Below are 16,528 nucleotides of genomic sequence, written 5' to 3'. Positions count from 1 at the left end.
TGCAAATATGCATTTGCATCAGACGCCTCCGCGTCACTTTGCCGCGACCTGTGCTGACCAGAAAGCGCTGGGAGTGACTTCTGGGCTGTTTTTGACTCAGTTCTCGGCCCAGAAAACACAGATTAGAGGCTGGAAGTGGAGCAGAATCAGATCATACACTCATAATACACTTTTCATAATTTTAGATGTAGTTTTCAGAGAGAGAGGTTCTCTCCTCTCTCTTAGGATTTAGGATTAGGATTTCTATTAGGATTAGGATTGTTTCTTCATACCAGGTTCAATAATTTATGTTTCTCTTCTATTTTTGTTTATTTTTAAAGCTTTTATTTGTATTTGATTTATGTTGCCCAATTGGCTTATGAACTTTTCCATGTTAGAATTGACATCTCCATGCAATTTGAGGTATTCCAGATATTTATGATTTTAATTTAGTTTTCTATATTCTTGGCTCTGGTTGATTAATTGGTGACTCTTGAGTTATCAAACTCATCGTGATTGATAATTTCTATTTTTGCTAATTGAATTGAATTCCAATAACTCTAGTCCTTTCTTAGGAATTGACTAGGACCTGAGGATCAAACTAATTAGTCCAGTTGACTTTCTCTTGCTTTAGTAAAGGTTAACTAAGTGGGATTAAAACTCATTCTCATCACCATTGATAAGGATAACTAGGATAGGACTTCCAATTTCTCATATCTTGCCAAGAGTTTATTTTACAGTTATTTATTTATTTTACCTGTCAATTAACATAATTCTTCCTTACTTTCAAAACCCCCAATTTACAAGACTCAAAACCAATAATAAGGACATACCTCCCTGCAATTCCTTGAGAAGACGACCCGAGGTTTGAATACTTCGGTTATCAATTTATTTAGGGGTTTGTTACTTGTGACAACCAAATGTTTGTACGAAGGGATTTTCAGTTGGTTTAGAATCTATACTTACAATGCAACTATATTTTTATAAAATTCTTTACTAGCAAAAATCCTAACGTCAAGGACCAATGGCGTCCTTGAGCTCCTCTATGTCTCTTCCTTGCCTTTGTTGCTCCTCTCTCATAGCTATTTGATCTTCTCTAATTTCATGGAGAATGATGGAGTACTCTTGATGTTCCACCCTTAATTGATCCATATTGTAACTCAAATCTTCTAGAGAAGTGTTGAGTTGTTCTCAATAATTATTGGGAGGAAAGTGCATCCCTTGAGGCATCTCCAGGATTTTTTGGTGATGAACTTCCTCATGCGTCTCTTGGGATCCATGAGTAGGCTCTCTTGTTTGCTCCATCCTCTTCTTAGTGATGGGCTTATCCTTCTCAATGGGGATGTCTCCTTCTATGATGACTCCAGCGGAGTAACATAGATGGTAAATAAGATGAGGAAAAGCTAGCCTTGCCATGGTGGAGGACATTTCGGCTATTTTATAGAATTCAAGGGAGATGACTTCATGAACTTCTACTTCCTCTCCATTCATGATGCTATGAATCATGATGGCCCGATCCACAGTAACTTTGGATCGGTTGCTAGTGGGGATGATGGAGCGTTGGATGAACTCCAACCATCCTCTAGCCATAGGCTTGAGGTCTAGTCTTCTTAATTGAACCGGCTTGCCTTTGGAGACTCTTTTCCATTGAGCTCCTTCCACACATATGTACATAAGAACTTGGTCAAACCTTTGATCAAAATTGACCCTTCTAGTGTAGGGACGTGCATCTCCTTGCATCATGAGCAAGATGAATGCCAACCTCACATTTTCCGGACTAAAATCTAAGTATTTCCCCCGAACCATTGTAAGATAATTCTTTGAATTTGGGTTCATACTTTGATCAAGGTTCCTAGTGATCCATGCATTGGCATAGAACTCTTGAACCATTAGGACTCCGACTTGTTGAATGGGGTTGGTCAGAACTTCCTAACCTCTTCTTTGGATCTCATGTCGGATCTCCGGATACTCATTTTTCTTGAGTTTGAAAGGGACCTCGGGGATGACCTTCTTCTTGGCCACAACTTCATAGAAGTGGTCTTGATGGGCTTTTGAGATGAATCTCTCCATCTCCCATGACTCGGAGGTGGAAGCTTTTGTCTTCCCTTTCCCTTTTCTAGAGGTTTCTCCGGCCTTAGGTGCCATAGGTGGTTATGGAAAAACAAAAAGCTATGCTTTTACCACACCAAACTTTAGAATATTGCTCGCCCTCGAGCAAGAAAAGAAAGAATAGATGAAGAAGAAGAAGATATGAAAGAGAAGGAGAGAGGGTAGTGTTTCGGCCAAGGAGGAGAAAAGAGGGTTGTTTTGTGTGAAAATGAAGAAGAATGGAAGGGTTTATATAGTGGAGGGAGAGGGGTTAAGGTTCGGCCATATTGGGTGGATTTGGGTGGGAAAGGAATTTGAATTTGAAGGTAGGTGGGGTTTATGGGAAAGAGTGTTATTGGATTGTGTGAAGAGGATAGAAGGTGAGTTGAGGTAGGTGGGGATCCTGTGGGGTCCACAGATCCTGAAGTGATCCTGTGGGATCCACAGATCCTGAGGTGTCAAGGATTTACATCCCTGCACCAATGAGGCATGTAAAATGCCCTCTGCATGCAATCCTGGCGTTCAACGCCTGATTGATGCTTGTTTCTGGCGTTGAACAGCAGCTTCATGCTTGTTTTGGGCGTTCAACGCCCATTTGCAGCATGTTTCTGGCGTTGAACGCCAGTTCCATGCTTGTTTCTAGCGTTCAGCGCCAGCTCTCCTCAAGGTGTATTCCTGGCATTTAAATGCCAGGATGCTGCTTGTTTCTGGCGTTCAACGCCAGATCCATGCTCTGTTCTGGCATTGAACGCCAGCCAGATGCTCCTTACTGACGTTTAAATGCCAGTAAGCCCTTCCTCCAGGGTGTGCTTTTTCTTCTGCTGTTTTTTATTCTATTTTTAATTTTAGTATTTATTTTGTGACTCCACATGATCATGAACCTAATAAAACATAAAGTAAAAATAAAATAAAAATAAAATTAGATAGATAAAAATTGGGTTGCCTCCCAATAAGCGCTCCTTTAATGTCACTAGCTTGACAATGGGCTCTCATGGAGCCTTACAGGTGATCAGGTCAATGTTGTAGACTCCCAACACCAAACTGAGAGTTTGGATGTGGGGATTCAACACCAAACTTAGAGTTTGGCTATGGCCTAACAACACTAACCTTAGAGTTTGATTGTGGGGGCTCTGTTTGACTTTGTACTGAGAGAAACTTTTCATGCTTCCTCTCCATGGTTGCAGAGGAACACCCTTGGGTTTTAAACACAAGGTAGTCCCCATTCAATTGAAGGACTAATTCTCCTCTGTTAACATCTATCACAGCTCCTGGTATGGCTAGGAAAGGTCTTCCAAGGATGATGCATTCATCCTCCTCCTTCCTAGTGTCTAAGATTATGAAATCAGCAGGGATGTAAAGTCCTTCAACCTTCACTAACACGTCCTCTACTAATCCATAAGCTTGTCTTATTGACTTGTCTGCCCTCTGTAGTGAGAATATGGCAGGTTGTACCTCAATGATCCCAAACTTCTCCATTATAGAAAGTGGCATAAGATTTATGCTTGACCCCAGGTCACACAGAGCCTTTTCAAAGGTCATGGTGCCTATGGTACAGGATATTAAGAATTTGCCAGGATCTTGTCTCTTTTGAGGTAAGGTTTGCTGAACCCATGTATCTAGTTCACTAATGAGTAAGGGAGGTTCACCTTCCCAAGTCTCGTTACCAAACAACTTGGCATTCAGCTTCATGATGGCTCCTAGATATTGAGCAACTTGCTCTCCAGTTACATCTTCGTCCTCTTCAGAGGAAGAATAGTCTTCAGAGCTCATGAATGGCAGAAAGAGATTTAATGGGATCTCTATGATCTCTATATGACATTCAGATTCCCTTGGGTCCTCAATAGGGAACTCTTTCTTGCTTGAGAGACGTCCCATGAGGTCTTCCTCATTGGGATTCACGTCCTCTCCTTCCTCTCTAGGTTCGACCATGTTGATTATGTCAATGACCTTGCACTCTCTTTTTGGATTCTCTTCAGTATTGCTTGGGAGAGTACTAAGAGGAGTTTCAGTGACTTTCTTACTCAGCTGGCCCACTTGTGCCTCCAAATTTCTGATGGAGAACCTTGTTTCACTCATGAAACTTAAAGTGGCCTTAGATAGATCAGAGACTATGTTTGCTAAGTTAGAGGGGCTCTGTTCAGAATTCTCTGTCTGTTGCTGAGAAGATGATGAAAAAGGCTTGCTATTGCTGAGCCTATTTCTTCCACCATTATTAAAGCCTTGTTGAGGCTTTTGTTGATCCTTCCATGAGAAATTTGGATGATTTCTCCATGATGAATTATAGGTGTTTCCATAAGGTTCATCCATGTAATTTACCTCTGCCATTGCAGGGTTCTCAGGATCATAAACATCTTCTTCAGAAGATGCCTCTTTGGTACTGTTGGATGCATTTTGCCATCCATTCAGGCTTTGAGAAATTATGTTGACTTGCTGAGTCAACATTTTGTTCTGAGCCAATATGGCATTCAAAGCATCAATTTCAAGAACTCCCTTCCTCTGAGGTGTCCCATTATTCACGAAATTCCTCTCAGAAGTGTACATGAACTGGTTATTTGCAACCATGTCAATAAGTTCTTGAGCTTCTGCAGGCGTTTTCTTTAGGTGAATGGATCCACCTGTAGAATGGTCCATTGACATCTTATAGAACTCAGATAGACCATAATAGAATATATCCATAATGGTCCACTCTGAAAGCATGTCAGAAGGACACCTTTTGGTCATCTGCTTGTATCTTTCCCAAGCTTCATAGAGGGATTCACCATCTTTTTGTTTGAAGGTCTGAACATCCACTCTAAGCTTGCTCAGCTTTTAAGGAGGAAAGAACTTAGCCAGGAAGGTCGTGACCAGCTTATCCCAAGAGTCCAGGCTATCCTTACGTTATAAGTCCAACCATGTTCTAGCTCTGTCTCTTACAGCAAAAGGGAAAAGCATGAGCTTGTAGACTTCAGGATCTACTCCATTAGTCTTAACAGTTTCACAGATCTGCAAGAATTCAGATAAAAACTGATAGGGATCTTCTGATGGAAGTCCATGGAATTTGCAGTTATGTTGCATTAGAGCAACTAGTTGAGGTTTCAACTCAAAATTGTTTGCTTCAATGGCAGGGATTGAGATGCTTCTTCCATCTAACTTGGAAGTAGGTGTAGTATAATCACCAAGCATCTTCCTTGCATTATTGTTGTTAGGTTCGGCTTCCATATCCTTTTCTTGTTCAAAAATTTCAGTAAGGTTGTCTCTGGATTGTTGTAATTTAGCTTCTCTTAGTTTCCTCTTCAGAGTCCTTTCAGGTTCAGGATCAGCTTCAACAAGAATGTCTTTTTCCTTGTTCCTGCTCATATGAGAAAGAAGATAACAGAAAAGGAAGAGGAATCCTCTATGTCACAGTATAGAGATTCCTTTATGTTAGTAGAAGAATAAAAAGGTAGAAGAATGAGAAGAGTTAAGAATCCAAACACAAGGGGGAAGATAGGTGCGAAGTCTTGAGTAGAAGAGAAGTGTTAGTAGATAAATAAATAAATAGAAGAAGAAAAGAGAGAGAGATTTTCGAAAATTAATTTTGAAAAAGGGTTAGTGATTTTCGAAAATTAAGAGAAGAAATAAAATTAAAATTAAAATTTGAAAAAATTAGTTAATTAAGAAAATTTTGAAAAAGAGGGAAATGATTTTCGAAAATTAGAGAGGGAAAGGTAGTTAGGTGGTTTTGAAAAAGATAAGAAACAAACAAAAAGTCAATTAGTTAGTTGAAAAAGATTTGAAAATCAATTTTGAGAAGATAAGAAGTTAGAAAAGATATTTTGAAATCAAAATTTTTTTGAAAAAGATAAAAAGATATGATTGAAAAAGATTTAATTAAAAAGATATTTTGAAAAAGATTTTATTTTTAAAATCAAAATTGATTACTTGACTAACAAGAAACTAAAAGATATGATTCTAGAATTTAAAGATTGAACCTTTCTTAATAAGAAAGTAACAAACTTCAAATTTTTTAATCAATCACATTAATTGTTAGTAAAGCCTTTGAAAATCATGAATTAAAGATAAGAAAAAGATTTTAAAATTCAAATTAAAAATTTTCAAAAAATAGTAAGAAAAATGAAAAAGATTTGATTTTTGAAAAAGTTTTGAAAAGATAAGATTTTTAAAATTGAAAATTTGAGTTGACTTATAAGAAATAGCTAAGTTTTTAAAAATTTTTGACTAAGTCAACTCAAATTTTCAAAATTTTGAGAGAAATAAGGAAAAGATATTTTTTTATTTTTGAATTTTTAATGATGAGAGAGAAAAAACAACAAAAATGACTCACAACATGAAAATTATGAATCAAAACACATGATGCATGCAAGAACACTATGAATGTCAAGATGAACACCAAGAACACTTTGAAGATCAAGATGAACATTAAGACTTATTTTTGAAAGATTTTCAAGAAAAGAAAAAAACATGCAAGACAATAAACTTAGAAATTTTCAATGCTTAGACACTATGAATGCAAAAATGTATATGAAAAATACCATGCAACACAAAACAATAAAATATGAAGATCAAACAAGAAAATTCATCAAGAACAACTTGAAGATCATGAAAAATACAATGCATGAATTTTCGAAAAATGCAAGAAAAGGATGAGCATGCAATTAACACCAAACTTAAAAATTGACTCAAGACTCAAACAAGAAACACAAAATATTTTTGATTTTATGATTTTCTAAATTTTTTGTATTTTCTTTTATTTTTTTCGAAAAACATATAGGAAAAAGAAAATAAGAAATTCAAAATTTTTAAGAAGAATTCCAGAAATCTTTCAATGTTAGTCTAAAGCTCTGGTCCAGGAATTAGACATGGCTTAATAGCCAGCCAAGCTTCAACAGGGCATTACATGCATTGTAATGATTAGTTGAAGCCTCAGTCCAAAAGAATTTAGACATGGCTTTATAGCCAGCCAGGCTTCAACATGCTTCATGAAACTCTAGAATCCATTCTTAAGAATTTTGAAAAATTTTCGAAAACAGGTGAGAAATTTTTTTTTTGAAAGATTTTTTTTTAATTTTTTATTGAAAATAGAATTACCTAATCTGAGCAACAAGATGAACCGTCAGTTGTCCAAACTCGAACAATCCCCGGCAAAGGTGCCAAAAACTTGGTGCACGAAATTGTGATCTCTAACAATGGCGCTCAACTTGGTATGCGCGTTTATAACTCAGCACTTTCTTCACAACTTCACACAACTAACCAGCAAGTGCACTGGGTCATCCAAGTAATAAATCTTACGTGAGTAAGGATCGATCCCACGGAGATTGTTGGTATGAAGCAAGCTATGGTCATCTTGTAAATCTCAGTTAGACTGATTCAAATGGTTATGGAGTTTTCGAATAATAATAATAAATAAACAGAAATTAAAGATAGAAATACTTATCTAAATCATTGGTGAGAATTTCAGATAAGTATATGGAGATGCTTTATCCCTGTTGAATCTCTGCTTTCCTACTGCCTTCCTTCAATCCTTCTTACTCCTTTCCATGGCAAGCTGTATGTAAGGCATCACTGTTGTCAATGGCTACATCCCATCCTCTCAGTGAAAATGGTCCAAATGCTCTGTCACAGCACGGCTAATCATCTGTCGGTTCTCGATCATGTCGGAATAGAATCCATTGATTCTTTTGCGTTTGTCATCACGCCCAACAATCGCGAGTTTGAAGCTCGTCACAGTCATTCAATCCCTGAATCCTACTCGGAATACCACAGAAAAGGTTTAGTCTTTTCGGATTCTCATGAATGCCGCCATCAATTCTAGCTTATACCACGAAGATTCTGCTTAAGGAATCTAAGAGATATGCATTCGGTCTAAGGTAAAATAGAAGTGGTTGTCAGCACGCGTTCATAGGTGAGAATGATGATGAGTGTCACGGATCATCACATTCGTCATGGTGAAGTGCAACGAATATCTTAGAACAGGAATAAACTAAATTGAATAGAAAATAGTAGTAATTGCATTAAAACTCGAGGTACAGCAGAGCTCCACACCCTTAATCTATGGTGTGTAGAAACTCCACCGTTGAAAATACATAAGTGATGGTCCAGGCATGGCCGAATGGCCAGCCCCCATGAACGTGATCAATAGTCTCCTAAAATGAATAATAGATTAAAACTGAGACCAAAGATGTCTAATACAATAGTAAAATGTCCTATTTATATTAGACTAGCTACTAGGATTTATAGAAGTAAGTAATTGATGCAAAAATCCACTTCCGGGCCCCACTTGGTGTGTGCTTGGGATGAGCTTGAGCTTTACACGTGCAGAGGCTTCTCCTGGAGTTGAACGCCACGTTGTAACGTGTTTTTGGCATTCAACTCTGGTTCGTGACGTGTTTCTGGCATTTGACTCCAGAATGCAACATGGAACTGGCGTTGAACGCCAGTTTGCGTTATCTAATCTCAAATAAAGTATGGACTATTATATATTTTTGGAAAGCTCTGGATGTCTACTTTCCAACGCCGTTGAGAGCGTTCCATTTGGATCTTTGTAGCTCTAGAAAATCCATTTCGAGTGCAAGGAGGTCAGAATCCAACAGCATAAGCAATCAGCTCAGGTCCCTCAATTTCAACCAGAAAATACCTGAAATCACAGAAAAATATACAAACTCATAGTAAAGTCCAGAAATATGAATTTTACATAAAAATTAAAAAAACATCCCTAAAAGTAGCTAGATCCTACTAAAAACTATCTAAAAACAATGCCAAAAAGCGTATAAATTATCCGCTCATCACTTATGCGCAGATCATACACTTCTAGGGCTTCTCTCCAAAACTCCAACTTTTTATTTAGGTCTTCTCATGAATCTTCCATAAGGACGATATCATCGGCAAAAAGCATGCACGATGCTACAGGCTCTTAGATATGATCTGTGAGTACTTCCAAAACTAATGTGAAAAGGTATGGACTTAAGAAGGATCCCTGGTGTAATCCTATATCAATAGAAAATTCTTGTGTCATACCACCTTGAGTCTTCACACTAGTTGTAACCCCATTATACATGTCTTTAATTGCATGAATATATGCGATCATTACTCTCTTCTTTTCTAAAACCTTCCAAAAGACCTCCCTTGGCACCTTATCATACGCTTTTTTCCAAATCAATAAACACCATATGTATATCCTTTTTATTACTACGATACCTCTCCATCATCCTTCTTAACAGGTATATCAATTCAGTAGTGGATTTGCCTGGCATAAAACCAAATTGGTTCTTTGTTACTTGTATCTCTTGTTTCAGCCTCCGTTCTATCACCCCCTTTCCCATAATTTCATAGTTTGACTCATGAGCTTGATTCCTCTATAGTTTCCATAGTTATCAGAACCGAACCGGTAATCAACCCGGTGAGACTACTGGGTCACTGAGTCACTGGTTCAACCGTTGGGTCACAGGTTGAACCGGTTGACTCGGTTATAATTGAATAATTATATAAAATTTATTTTTTTATACAAAATTAAGTTATTTTAATATTTTAATAATTTATTAATTAATTATATTAATCAAATATGTGTTGAAAAAGAGTTAATATTAATAAATATTATATAATTATCAATAACAAAAATATGGTATGATTAATAAAAATATTTTTGTTTATTTTTTTAATTTAAAGAATATTTAACAACATTTAATATTTTTAATAATTATGTAAAATTAAAAAATAATTAATTTAAGTGAGTAAATATAAAATAAAAAATTAATTAAATTAAATATAAAATTACTTATTAGAATAAAAAGATAAAAGTGTAAGGAGATTTTAAATTTTACATGAGTAAAAGAGTTAATAAGATAAAGTTATTAATTAGAATATGTTTAAGAAGTTATAATATATTATAAAAAGTTATTGATAATACAAAAAAACATGTTGGCTTGGTGGTTAACAGCTCTTTTTGTTCTCCAGGAGTGCCAGGTGACATTGTGCTAAAATTTTTAAAAATTTTTAAAATGCACGTGCTGACGTCATCTTGCGGGCTGACCGGTTCGATTCGGTTCGCGATTTAGTCCGGTTTTCACCGAGTTTTTCGAATCTAGCCGGTTCGCTTGCTTATACGGTTTGACTCTTAATCCGGATCGGATGAAGGTTCGGTTCACCGGTTTTTCGGTCGAACTGGCCGATCCATGTCATAAAGATTCGACTAAGTTTGCAAGTAATATAGACGCAGAAACAGAGCTAAAAATATGAAGATTGTGATTTGCTTTTTGAATCTGCCCTGTTTAGTTAGGCTAATGCTACTATTTATAGTCGCTTTGCGTTACTGACTATAATCGCTCTTTCCGAGTCTTTTGAGTGAATCCGAGATATTTGGGGAGCGGTTTTTGTATTAGACCGTTATTTGGTTCTTGATAACGTTAACTAATGAACCAAGGTATAAACCATCGTGGCCGAAGTATGAGGGTGATGGAACAGTAATGTTTTCAACTGTTTTTTGTTATATGTAGCTTTCTTATTCTCATCTGTATTTGTCTCACTGCAAAAGGATGTTATTGAATCTCCGGAAGCGAAAAAACAAGCCCGCGGCTCGACATCTACAAAGAGATCTCGTGTAGCAGAGGTCCATAATCTTTCAGAAAGGGTATGCATATACATTGCCTTTATGATTCCACAAGTTATATTATTGGGACAAATTGCACTAACCTCCTTAAAGTTTGGTAAAATTTACCGTGGGGGCTTCCACTTTATTTTTGTTCAGCTTAAATTGACCAAATGATCTCTTCTAACCTTCCAATAGAACAGGTTAATCAGTGTGTTAGGTTTAAAGGGTATTTCTTGCTTCACATAGTTACATTTTACAAGATATAAAGATATTGAGTATAATATTATATAAAAATTTTAAAGCAGACCATTTCATGATTTAAGAAATAGAAGGAATCGGATTGAATATTTTACCATACTTCAAAGGAGGTGAGTACTTTTGGCCAATTTTGTTACGGTGATGATTATGGAACCCAAACTTTGATACTTAATTTATCAAGAATGGTTAAAAGTTAATATTTAATTTAGAGGAGTGTTAAGGGGCCAGCAGAAATTGTGATATATAACCATCAATTAGCCATCATAGGTGTGTTTAACGGTGGAAGATTATATCCAATGGTGCAGGATTACTCATTTTACTTTTGATGGCTAATTGATGGCTACATATCATAATTTCTGCTGGCTCTCTAGACTTTTTCTTTAATTTAAATAATATGAAAATAAATAATTTTAAAATATTAAAAACTTAAAAGAAAAATTAGGCAAATTCAACGCCAAAGTAGTCGGCAACAGAAAATTGGCTTTTGTTATTTTGTTTCTCACTAACTCCGCCTATGGTACACTTGCGATACATAGCCGGTCCCAAGCCCGGATAAAGGAGGAGGGTTGTGTTAGGTCTTCGGCAACCAACATAAAAATATAGCCGAACCCCTATGACATGAATCAAAGACATTATTGCGTTAAAGCAAGGTCGTTGCCCGGAAGCAATGCGTCGTATGGCTTGAGTACGGTGTCAAAGCAAGAGCCGCTACATCGGTGCCCGGATGTAGTGTTAAATGAGCAAGGGTTCTCGCGTTTTCGTGAACGGACGAGGGTAAATAAGCTAGTTCACAAAGTAAAAGGTAAATGTCGAAGCGACAGAAGGTTGAGATTTGGGACATAGAACATAGGCACTCTAACAGGAAAGTCCATGGAGGTGGTGGACACCATGACAAGGAGGAAGATTAACATTATGTGCCTACAAGAAACGAAATGGGTTGGTGCAAAGGCTAGGGAGTTGGATACTTCTGGCTTCAAACTTTGGTATACAGGAAAGGTGAAGAATAGGAATGGGGTTGGAATAATTGTGGATAAGCAGTGGAAGAAGGACGTAGTGGATGTCAAGAGGGTGGGAGATCAGAGCATCTCTATCAAACTTGTGGTGGAGGGAGGTGCTTTCCATGTGATTAGCGCCTATGCACCGCAAGTGGGTTCGGACGAACAACACAAGATAAGGTTTTGGGAGGATCTAGAGAGTTTGGTTCAAGGCATACCTTTGGGAGATAAGATTTTCTTAGGAGGAGATTTAAATGGCCATGTTGGGAGAAAAGTGACTGGATATGGGAGTATTCACGGATGCCATGGTTTCGGGGTGATCAATACCGAGGGTAAAACTATTTTGGACTTTTCTTCAACCTTTGATCTTCTTATCGCAAATACATGTTTTAAAAAGAGAGACGAACATCTTATAACCTATAAGAGTGGCATGACAAGCTCTCAAATCGACTTCTTCTTGTTGAGGAGAGTCGACCAGAAATTTTGCATTAACTGTAAAATTATTCCGGGAGAGAGTTTGACAACACAACATAGGGTGCTCGTCATGGATTTTTGCGTTGAGCAAAAGTTGAGGAAAAGACATTATACGAAGAACCCAAGGACGAGGTGGTGGCGGATAAAAGGTGAGGAACAAAGAAACTTCCTAAGACGGGTAGGAGAAGAGGCAAAGTGGGATGGAAACGGAAGCGCGGGAGAGATGTAGAGGGAGATGGCAGAAGTTATTAGAAGAACAGCAAAAGAAAGTTTTGGTGAATCTAAAGGAATAGGACCAAGAGACAAGGAGTCCTGGTGGTGGAATGCGAGTATACAAGAAAAGATAAAGATAAAAAGGGAATGTTTTAAAGAGTGGTCTTTATGCCGCAATGCAGATAATTGGCAAAATATAAGGCGGCTAAGAAAGAGACAAAAGTGGCTGTAAGTGAAACAAAAACAAGAGCATATGAGGGTCTCTACCAGTCTTTGGGCACAAAAGAAGGAGAAAAAGGTATATATAGAATCGCAAAGAGTCGGAAAAGAAGAACGAGAGATTTGGATCAGGTTAAGTGCATAAAGGATAAGGATGGATAGGTGTTGGCCCAAGAGGAGAAGATTAATGAAAGGTGGAAGAGTTACTTCTACAAGTTATTTAATGAGGGACAGAAGACTCTTCCGAGTCTTGGTCGATTATACACAAGGGAAGAAGATCAAAACTTTGACTACTATCGAAAGATTCAAGACTTCGAGGTAAAAGAGGCTTTAAAGCAGATGAAAAATGGCAGGACAGTAGGACCTGATAATATCCCGATTGAGGTTTGGAAAGGTCTTGGAGAAAAATGCATCAACTGGTTAACCAAGCTTTTTAATGAGATTTTAAGGTCAAAGAAGATGCCTGATGAGTGGAGAAAGAGCACCTTGGTACCTATCTACAAGAATAAAGGGGATATACAAAGTTGTAGAAACTATAGAGGGATTAAGCTTATGAGTCATACTATGAAGTTATGGGAAAGGGTGATAGAACGGAGGTTGAGAAAAGAGACACAAGTAATAGAGAATCAATTTGGATTTATGTCAGGAAGATCTACCACTGAAGCGATATACCTATTAAGAAGGATGATGGAGAGGTATTGTAGTAGTAAAAGGGACCTACATATGATGTTTATTGATTTGGAAAAAGCGTATGATAGGGTACCAAGGGAGGTCTTATGGAAGGTTTTAGAAAAGAGGAGAGTAAGGATCGCATATATTCGGGCAATTAAAGACATGTATGATGGGGCCACAACTAGTGTGAAGACTCAAGGTGGTGTGACGGAAGAATTCCCTATTGGTATAGGATTACACCAGGGATCATCCTTAAGCCCATACCTTTTCACATTAGTCTTGGAAATACTCACAGAGCACATCCAAGAGCCTGTGCCATGGTGCATGCTTTTTTCCGATGATATCTCCTTATGGGAGAGTCAAGGGAAGACCTAAATAAGAAGTTGGAGTTATGGAGAGAAGCTTTAGAAGTGTATGGTCTGCGCATAAGCCGTAGCAAGACGGAATATATGGAATGTAAGTTCAGTCTGAGAAGGGAAAACCCCAATATAGAGGTGAAGATTGGAGAAAACATCCTAGAAAAAGTTAAAAGTTTTAAGTATCTTGGGTGCATCATACAGGATAATGGAGAGATTGAACAGGATGTAAATCATAGGATCCAAGCAGGTTGGTCAAAATGGCGGAGTGCATCTGGTTTTATATGCGACAAAAAAGTGCCTTTAAAACTTAAAGGTAAATTCTATCGCACCGCTATAAGACCGGCTATGCTGTATGGTACGGAGTGTTGGGCGGCTAAAGGGAAGCACGAACATAAGCTGAGTGTGGCAGAGATGAAGATGTTGAGATGGATGAGTGGTCATACGCGATTGGATAAAATAAGGAATGAAGATATAAGGGAGAGAGTTGGAGTAGCACCCATTGTGGAAAAGATGGTTGAATCGCGTCTCAGGTGGTTTGGACATGTGAGAAGAAGACCGATAGAACATCCAGTCAGGAGGGTGGATGAGATGGAAGATGGACAAAGGGCGAAAGGCAGAGGAAGACCTAAGAAGACTATCCATGAGGTGGTCAAACGAGATCTACATATAAACGGTCTCTCTGTAGACATGATACATGACAGAATACAATGGCGCCGTTTGATTCATGTAGCCGACCCCACTTAATGGGACAAGACTTTGTTGTTGTTGTTGTTGTTGTTGTTATTTTGTTTCTCACTGGAAGTGTTCATATTGTATTTGCATGCAGAGGCGTCGAGATAGAATTAATCAAAGGATGAGAGCTTTGCAAGAACTTATACCTCGGTGCAACAAGGTCAAGACTTTTTTCTTTTTGGGATTTTACTTAATCTTCATAGCTCTTTCTAATTTTTTTTTATTTTGGTTTTTTTTATTAATAGTCTGACAAAGCATCCATGCTGGATGAAGCAATCGAATACTTGAAGACATTAAAGTTACACGTACAGGTATATTCATTTCTTCTTTCCTCAGGTTTCTGTTTGACATTTTTGTTAGAAGATTTTTGTTCAGAACTACAAGAATTCCGCCCCCTTTATTATTGTTCATTTAAGTGTACATATTATGAAACTTTTGAAGTATATTTGGACAGCTATTTTGTTTATTTGGTGTGTAATGTTCATTGGAGTTTCATGTCCAAATGTGTGGGAAATTCATCTACATGTCCAAATAACATTCTTTTTAATCACACAGTAGTATACACATTCTAACATCATATATAGTATCATTATTCTTATTAAAATATTATTAGAGTTGTTCCTCCTTTCCTTCGTGACCAGAATCGCCGGCCTGCGACACACGCGTCTTCCTCCTTTCTCTGCGTCACGTCTTTCCCTGATCAGAACAGAAACCCTGTTCCTCCTTTTCGTTATGACCAAAATCGTGGCCTCTCTCTTCCTTTGTCTTCTCTCTTCCTTTGTCTTCGTGTGTCGCGTCACACTTCTTCCTCTGTGGTGCTACACGCCTCTTCCTCAACCATTTCATCAAAATTTATCTAAATGGGGGATTATTAACATCTTCCATCCACCAGTTTGTAGGGGGCATATTAAAATATTATTAGAGTTGTTAGTAGTTGGAAGTTAAGTCAGTAATAGCTAGTAGTTAATAGATGGATATTTATGAAGTTAATTGGTAATATTCCTATATAACTCTTATATCATGTAACAACTTCACATAAAATATTATCTTCTTATTCTGCTCTTCTCCCAGAAATTTAACAATTCTGAGTAAAATAGAGACCAATTTACTTGTGCAGATGATGTCCCTGGGATGCGCTACCGATGATGTTCCCCGGAATCCAGAAGTATATATACCTTCAATCGGAATGGGGATTGGAATGGGTATGGGCGTGGAAATGGGAATGAACAGACCAGTAATGCCATTTCCCAACATGTTAGCTGGTTCTGCTTTGCCACCAGCAACCCCTTCGGGTGCTCCTCATTTGGGACCAAGATTCCCTTTGCCCCTTTTCCACATGCCCCATGTTGATGCATCAAGAATGCAAGTGCAAAACCTGCCAGATAATCATAATATGCCTACCTCACCTCGTACATCGGATCCAGTAGCTCAATCATCAGCGATACCTTGGTCCACACCAGATAAATTTACATTTAATGCAGGTAAAATGTTGCTCCTGAATTGTATACTTCGTATATGAAATTATATATACATATATTATAGTGTCATTATGTTCCCAGTTCCCACTATATGGACCAAATGTCATGTAGCTTTGTTGCACAGTGCCCTTTATTGAAATTGAGAACTAGAAAATTGATATGCACTTCTTATCCTAGGAAATATACTTTTCTGCTTTATATTAAAAAAAATGATAATATGAAAAAACAATTTATCAATTTTGTACTGATACATGATCATGAATTAGTGGGGCTCATGGTTTGGTGGAAAAGTAAATTGTAAAATGCAAATAAGTTACCTGATGACTAATGTATATGATGTGGTATGGGGGGGCCATTAGTTATATACTTATCTGTATATTGGAAATACTAAGTGTGACAAATTGGAAGTTATTCTGCTTCAAATGCCTTATTAGTAGCATAGAAAAAGATGAATATGCAGCTGCCAAACACTCCTGGTTTCTAAGACTCATTAAAAAA

The 16,528-nt window shown here is 37.5% G+C and overlaps 1 non-coding gene and 1 pseudogene across 1 annotated transcript; both read left to right on the top strand.

The window, feature by feature from the left end:
- Positions 1-4,758: 4,758 nt before the first annotated feature.
- On the top strand, positions 4,759-4,866 carry LOC130963854 (small nucleolar RNA R71). Its single transcript, XR_009079972.1, has one exon. It is a non-coding gene; the product is annotated as a small nucleolar RNA R71 (small nucleolar RNA).
- Positions 4,867-11,497: 6,631 nt separating this feature from the next.
- On the top strand, positions 11,498-16,071 carry LOC130962748 (uncharacterized; annotated as a pseudogene).
- Positions 16,072-16,528: the final 457 nt, after the last annotated feature.

Source organism: Arachis stenosperma, chromosome 2, assembly GCF_014773155.1.
Source record: "Arachis stenosperma cultivar V10309 chromosome 2, arast.V10309.gnm1.PFL2, whole genome shotgun sequence".
NCBI lineage: Eukaryota > Viridiplantae > Streptophyta > Magnoliopsida > Fabales > Fabaceae > Arachis > Arachis stenosperma.
The sequence above is the reverse complement of the archived record's forward strand: the minus strand, read 5'-3'. Positions and strand labels throughout refer to the sequence as shown.